This window comes from Adiantum capillus-veneris, chromosome 29, assembly GCF_014529385.1.
Source record: "Adiantum capillus-veneris isolate H3 chromosome 29, ASM1452938v2, whole genome shotgun sequence".
Lineage (NCBI taxonomy): Eukaryota > Viridiplantae > Streptophyta > Polypodiopsida > Polypodiales > Pteridaceae > Adiantum > Adiantum capillus-veneris.
The window spans coordinates 13,344,624-13,352,756 of record NC_140959.1 but is presented as its reverse complement, the minus strand read 5'-3'; positions in this window follow the sequence as shown (position 1 = coordinate 13,352,756).

Genomic DNA, 8,133 nt, shown 5'->3' with positions numbered 1-8,133 from the left:
TACATTGAGAAGTTTGACATATGGTGTTAGATTTGAAGAAAGAGGTTTGCATCCATCATATCGTATTTTTTAGTTTTAGAATCAATGATTGTGTTCTTTGGTTATAATTCTTTATAGCAAATATTAATTTATGTTTAAATCACTTATTGAAATCAAAGGATTATTATTTTTATCGATATCAATCAATAAATATGATTTTGATAACAATGTTACGATGTAATGATTTGCTTTGATTGTCTCTTGATTAATCAATGATTTGTTACCTTGAGAGCATATAGAAAGCATTGTAGTTTTGCAAAGAATTGTAATTTTGATGATATGTTTCATTGCTTCATTAAAAATAGCTAGACATTATGTTAAGTTATAATTTGTTTTATTTGTCAATTGCATATCTTGAAGGGTTATGAATTTTTTGATGATTCATTAAAGAGTAATGATTGCAGATATTAAAGGATTAGAGTTTTGACATTTTGTTTTATATTCAAAAATCGACATAAAAAGGTTATGCTTTTATCAATATTTTTATTCTTCGTATGTAGATATCAAAAAGTTATGATTTTAATAATTTATGAAGTAGTTAGTTATGAAGTAGTTACGTTTTGATAAACTTTTTGGCCATAGATGTCAAGAAGTTAAAAGTTTGATGACTCATTTTATCCTCTTTAGTCAATATTGAAGCGTCATGCTTTGATTCATATTATTTTTTGGTTCAACGAATGTCAAAGAGTTATGATTTGGATGATTAATCAAAAAGTTATGTTTTGATGAGTTGTTTTATTTTTTAGTGACGTTTGTTTGAGATGGACTATTGGGCTATATAGAAAATTGATCTATGTATAGTCTTCTTGTCACCTCTATGTATGTATTTAGTGTGAGTATTCTACACTTTTGGGTTGCAGTCTCTATGTATCGTGCCTCTGTTTCTTCTCTTCCTTTGTCTTCTCAATAGGAGTGGGGTGTTGTAACACTAACATTGGTGGTAGGGGAAATTGTCCACTACATTGGCCGATCTAGTTTGTTTCATTCATGGTGGTATAAGGCAAGCCCTTATTGTTAAAGTTTATGCATCTCAAGTGAAAGCCCAATGTGATCCTAGTTATTTAATTTTCTTTTAGGTATCTATTTGACTTATTTGACAAGATTCTAGGTAAGGAAAATTCCTTAGGTAGTATATAAGTAACCCCACACCCCCGTTGTATAATCATTGATTCATGGTTGTTTTAGAATCTCTCTCTCTCTCTCTCTCTCTCTCTCTCTCTCTCTCTCTCTCTCTCTTGCATTCTCTCCCTCATAATACACTTCCACATTTTCATTTTTGACATGGTACTAGAGCTTTTGGCTCATTGATCACGAAGGGACATTGGTGGCATGGTACAAAGAAGCTAGAAAAGATTAGTTTGTGACCTACGCAACATTTTCATTATCAGTTCTTTGTATTTTGAAATATGTTGGAATTAGGGTTGCAGAGAAACGCACATAGCTTGGAGAAGACAAAGGAAGCTCAAGGCACACAATAGAGAGTGTGTTACTTAGTGTGTAAATGGAAAGATAGATAGCCCTGAGTGATGGGCGTATATACAATGCACGGGGGGAAAAATCTCCTAAAGAGGGAAAAAATTCCCCGAAGGTCCTAGTGTGTTTACACACATCACTACCACATGTATATGGTAACAAATCCCCACTGGAGTGATGCGGTGAACGAGAGCTGGCACATGAGTAAAGGGAAGTGCCATGCCCTAAGGACATGATCAGTTCACAAAGGGGAGTAAGCCTAAAGCTTTGCAAAATGTCTTGTGTTGGCACATAAGCCAAGTTGATCTCTCCTGTTGAGACCCTCTCCCTGACATAGTGGTAATTCACCTCAATGTGCTTTGTGCGAGCATGAAAAACTAGGTTCCTTGCAACTACCAATGCGCTCTGACTGTCAGTGTAGATGCTGTTGGTAGTGTCCTATCCAACATCCAAATCAGCCATAAGGTGTCTGAGCCATACACACTCAATCATAGCTATGAAGACTGCCATGTACTCAACCTCACAACTAGAAGTGGCCACAGTAGGTTTCTTATTTCTCAACCATGATATACATGAACTGCCAAGCATGAAACAAAAACCACTATTGGACACACTCGTGTCAAAACAACCAGCCCAATATAAGTCGGAAAAGTCATGTAAGTTTGGCAGTAATCATCCCCCCTTGGGATAAAACAAGCCAAGATGTAAAGTGCCACTAAGGTAGCAGAAAATCCTCTTGATAGCCTACCAATGCTTAGACCCCGGGCTATGCATAAATTTGTTGACCTATGAGACTGCAAACTGAATATCCGGCCTCGTGTTGCAGACAAAAATGAGGTAGCCAACAATAGTTTGGTAAAGAGTGATATCAGCAGGATCACGAGCATTATGTAGACTCAACTTCAAACCTGTTTCCATGGGAGTGGCAATAGGTTTGCAATCCTCAAGTCCAAACTTACATAGCAATGTCTCTATCTAACTTTTTTGGCACAAGGCAATACCACCATCACACTGCTTAAACTGTATACCCAAGTAATGATGCAACAGTCCCAAATCTTTCATCTTGAAATTAGCATTCAAATCAGACTTAAATTCAGCAATATGTCTCTCATTTGGTCCAGTGATCAGTAAATCATCGACATAAAGAACCACAATGAGAAGTACATCACCCTCACGCTTTACATACAATGTTCTTTCTGTTGGATTGTTACGAAAGACTTGTTTGACCAAATGAGTGTCAGCTTTCTCATACAAAGCATGAGGAGATTGCTTCAACCCATACAAAGCCTTCTTACATCTGCACACTTTGTCCTCTTGTCCTTTCTTGACAAAACCGTGAGGTTGCCTTACATAAACTTCCTCAAATATGTCACCATTCAAGAAAGTAGTAACAATGTCTGATTGATGTACATCCCAACCAAAATGAGCTGCCAATGCACAATAGTCATACGACAATTGGGAGCAAAAGTCTCTTCATAATCTATGCCTTTTTTATGTGCATAACATTTTGCAACAAGTCGAGCCTTATGGCAATCTATCTCACCATCCGGCTTGCATTTCAACTCGTAAACCTACTTTGTACCAATGGCCTTTTTGCTAGGAGGCAAATCACATAAAGCCATGTGTCATTTTCTATAAGTGCATCATATTTTGATTGCATGGCAGCCATCCAATTTTTTGAATTTTGTGCTTCATCAGAAGACAGAGGTTCCTCAACATCATGTAAGCTAGACACAACCAAATCATAACAATCTAATGCATAAGACGCATGGCGAGAGCCTGAACGAGTACAACAAGACAAAGGTGCATCCAATTTACTATCATGCAATGTATGCACTAGTCATTTTGGCATACCTCTAGCCTGCTCATTTTCAGCCCTTTCCTGATCAAGTACATGATGTACATTTACATCAGTAATAGACTGATCTATAACATTTTCTAAAACCCCCATAGGCTGTACATCTGCCTCATTGGAATTTACATTTGAATTTCCACCACTGAAAAGAGGCAACAAAGTGTCATAAATGTCCTTTGAGCTTACATTACTGTCTCTAGTACATCTTGTGAGATCAAAATAGGATTTTTTTGCGGATGATACAACCTATAACCTTTGCTTTCAGCACTATAACCAACAAAAATACATTTGACAGCCTTATCATCCAATTTTTATGGCACCAAAGCATATGCCAAACAACCAAAAACACGCATGTGCTCAATAGAAGACTTTCTATCATTCCATGCTTCCTATGGAGTAATAGACTGCAAATCTTTCATAGGACACATGTTTAGTACATAAGTGGCACACATGATGGCCTCAAGCCAAAAATAATGCGGCAAAGCTTGACTTTTGACAATACATCATGCCATTTTCGTAAGTGACCTGTTTTTCCTCTTAGTAACACCATTTTGCTGAGGCGTATAAGGAACTATACATTGGTGTTTTATCCCACGACTAGCCAGAAATGCATTAAATTCATGAGACATATACTCCCCCCCTCGATCTGAATGGCGGCTGCCCATAGTACATTTTGATTCATTTTCAGTCATAGCCAGAAATTGTTTGAAGCACATAAAAACTTCGGACTTCGCTTTAAGCGGAAATACCCATGCATGCCTGTAGTAATCATCAATGAAAGTCACAAAGTAAAGGTAATCGCCCAAGGACGGAGTTTGCATGGGCCAACAAACATTACTATGCACAAGTTGCAACCTGCATGTGGCCCTAACTGAACCATCCTTTGGAAACTTTGAACATTGCATCTTACCCAAAATACAGCCTTCACAAACATGTTTGACAGGTGCTTCAAGAGGCGGCAAAGAAGTAACTATATCAGATTTTTGCAAACACAGCAAACTAGCAAAATTTAGATGACCAAAACGTGCATGCCAAAGTTTCGCATATGAAATAGCCCTAGAATCTGCAACTGCATTTGCAAAATTTTGTCCACACTTGTCATACTAAGTGAGCTTATACAGCCCACGATACAAAAGCCGTGATGCAACAATACCAAAACTGCGACATCTGTCATCCACAAACTTGACTACAAGTCCAAGTCTAGCAAGTGCGAATACATACAAAAGATTCTTCTTGATCCCAGGTACATAAAGTGCATCAACAAGTGTGAAAGAACTACCATTTGCAACAGTAAGAACAATCTTTCCAATTCCATGAACCGGATAAGACGCATTGCTGGCTCAAGTGACTAATTCCCATGAGGGAAAAACTCGAGAGAGGTGAACAATTCACGATGTGAGGTAATGTGATTTGTAGCACCACTATCGAAATACCACACATGTGAATCTGCAGCAACTGACAAGCATGCATCATGGAGAGCAGTATTGTAAGTGCACTATGCACTAAAAGCCCATTCTGCATCAACATCAGCATCACTGTCTCCTTTCACAGAAGACTCAACAATGGTTGTATTTGTAGTGGAACCACCCACTTAGCCTCTTTGGCCTTCAACTTAGGACACTGCTTGATCAAGTGATCATTAGCTTTACAATAATGGCAATGCATCTTCTTTTTACCCTTATCACCAGAATTTCCAGATGAATTGCTACCAACAAAAGCATTAATAAATAAGCTACAGAAATAAGCTGCTCATTGATATCCTTGACACTAGAAAGGAAAGTGCCCATATCATCTTCCTCATGCATAATCTTCGACTCCAACTCTTAACGCAGCAAAGCAATTTTAGCATCATTGCAGCTTGCATAAAGACTAGCCAAAATATCCCAAGCATGTTTTGCATATTTTTCTGAACAAATGTGAGGAACAATGGTGCGCTTCACAGTCAATGCAATCAATGCATGAGCTTGTGCATCCTTTACATCCCAACGAGATTGTTTTACCGTAGGCAAAACAACTCTAATAACAGCAATCCTTGCAGCAAGACCTGCCACATCCTCAACATCGCCTGCATCCTCAGAACCAGGATGTATATCAATGCCTTGCATAATATTCCTTTGACACAAGAACATGTTGCATCATGTAAGACCACATAGGGTAATTGTCCCCATCCAATCTGCCCTCAACAACAAACATATTGAACACATCCGTGTTGTTGTTGTCAGCCATGGTAAATGTTTCACGTGATGTGAAAACTGCCCGAAAAGAAGAGAAACGATGTGGGAACAACACTTGCTTTATAGCACAAACCATAGAAGACTGTAAGGCACCTGTTATGCAGAAAACAACACTGAAAGAAATTCTGCACAAAATGACAAAATAGCCTGTGCAGTATTGCCTGTAGTGGAAACGGAGGCCGAAATGAGCCCAAATCATAAATGTGAGCAGACTTGGCTTTACAAGATCACTCGAAATATTTGTCGACCTACGAACGCTCGCCAAAGCTCATAGAAATCGGAGAAAGTGAGTAGGCGTGTACTGGAGCTACTAGCGACTAAGCTCGGGAGGATGCAACCTGCTCTGATACCAATTGTTGGAATTAGGGTTGCAGAGAAACACACACAGCTTGGAGAAGATGAAGGAAGCTCAAGGCCCACAATAGAGTGTGTTACTTAGTGTGTAAGTGAAAATATAGATAGCCCTAGAGTGATGGGTGTATATACAATGCACAGGGGAAAAAAACCTCCTAAAGAGGGAAAAAATGCCCCGACGCTCCTACTGTGTTCACACACATCACTACCACATGTATATGGTAACAACACTGGTGAGAAAGCTCCTGAAGGTAGCATATTCATAAGCATTGGCAACCTCCAAAATGTAACATTTTGAAATGCATGCACTAACGATCCCCTCTTTGTAGCATTTTGAGACCTGCAACATTGTGACATGTGTATTTGCATAGTGCATTTTAAAATGATCCAATGTGAGGGTCTCTTCAATGGCCAACCAAATTGAAGACCTAGGAAGGAAGTGTTTTCAAGCGCTCATAGAATGGGTTGATTTCTATCGGCAAGCTTGCATTTTGAGATGTTTCATGCAAAGGTAGGGTCAGTAGTAGGAAGCTATTCGATAGTGTATTGATCAACATTTTGAAAGGCAGCTAGGTCGATGGCCAAGTTGGATATCTTGTTGTGGTAGGTAGGGTCTAATTTTTTGAAATGCGATAACCAACTACTCAGATACTCAAGATTCTTGCAAAGAAGCGCTTTGAAATGCTAGTCATCCTCTAGGTTAAGGTGGTTGTGTACTTAACACCAAGGACAATTTTCTCTTATATGTCTTTAAAGCTCGTGCAATGGATTCTCACAAATGTTTTAGGGCCATTTCATATAGATGCTTCTTTTGTGACTAGTTTCCAACCAATTGCAAACATTTTCGGTTCACGTGATGGGGTTTCTAAAATTTCTTTGCCACTTTTGGTCCTAGTCAAGAGGTGGAACGAGCAAGAAACCGCAAAAAAAGACAAAGGACATCTCACATAGTCGATAAAAGGTGATTTTTTCCAACTAAAATACAAAACAAATGCAGCTTTTTAGTTTCCTCATGATGTTGGTTCTTCCTCTCACATGAATTAAAATAATTAAAATGTATTGCTAATGGCTTCAAAAAAATTAAAAAGTATTCATAATTTAAAGATTCTTTCAAAAATAACAAAAACAACACGCTAGTCTATATCGTGCAGAAACAGACAATAATGAAGCACATAGATTTGCAAAAGTATCAGTTGGACCTGAGAAGGATGGATACAACGTTGCGTGAGAGAGAGAGAGAGAGAGAGAGAGAGAGAGAGAGAGAGAGAGAGAGAGAGAGAGAGAGAGAGAGAAAGAGAGAGAGAGAGAGAGAGAGAGAGAGAGAGAGAGAGAGAGAGAGATTCATAAAATCTAATATCTAGCCAACCCAAATTATTTTCTCATAATAAACTGATCATTTAATGTGGGAGAATAAACGAGAATAAGGGTTAGAATATAGACATGTTCTTACGGGTCTATCTCAACACGGGGCCAATGGTAAAGGTGTACAAATAAGAGATGAATCTATCAAAGAGCAAGGCTAGTCAATGGAGCTTAAAATCCTTAGGGTTAGCTTCATTGAAGACCTCCAAAGGTTAGTGTTCAAAGTTCTTTGACCTTAGGTAAGAGCTTGAGGTGCTTGTCATGCTTGCTGACTAAGATGCTTGAGATTCTTGTTGTGCTTGCTGACTAAGATGATTGAGGTGCTTGTCGTGCTTGCCGACTAGGGACCTTGAGGTGCTAGTGGGAACACTACCCAATCTTGAGGTTCTTTGTCGTGCTTGCTGACTAAGGTGCTTGTGTTCCAAAAGTCAACAACATCCCTACATAGAAGGGGGCGAGCCCTAAAGCTAGGGCCTAAGAGAGAACCCACATACGCACGCGCACACACACACACACACACACACAAAAGGTAAGACAAGCCTCAAGAGGCAGAAAGGACACATGTCAGACCCCTACCCATGTTGTCCTCAAGGTGTGACTGAATCCTATTGGAATATAGCCTCCCAAGGGATCCAATGATAATTTAGTTGATTTAATTAATTGATTTTGCATTTACCAAGTCCTCTCTCTCAAAGAGGAAAGGGGGACACTTTTCCCAAGACTACCCTTGTTGCTTGATATGCCTCTTCCATGTGTTTTTTGGTGGGTATACTCTCCCAGACACACTCACACACACTCTCATTATGTGAAGTGCAA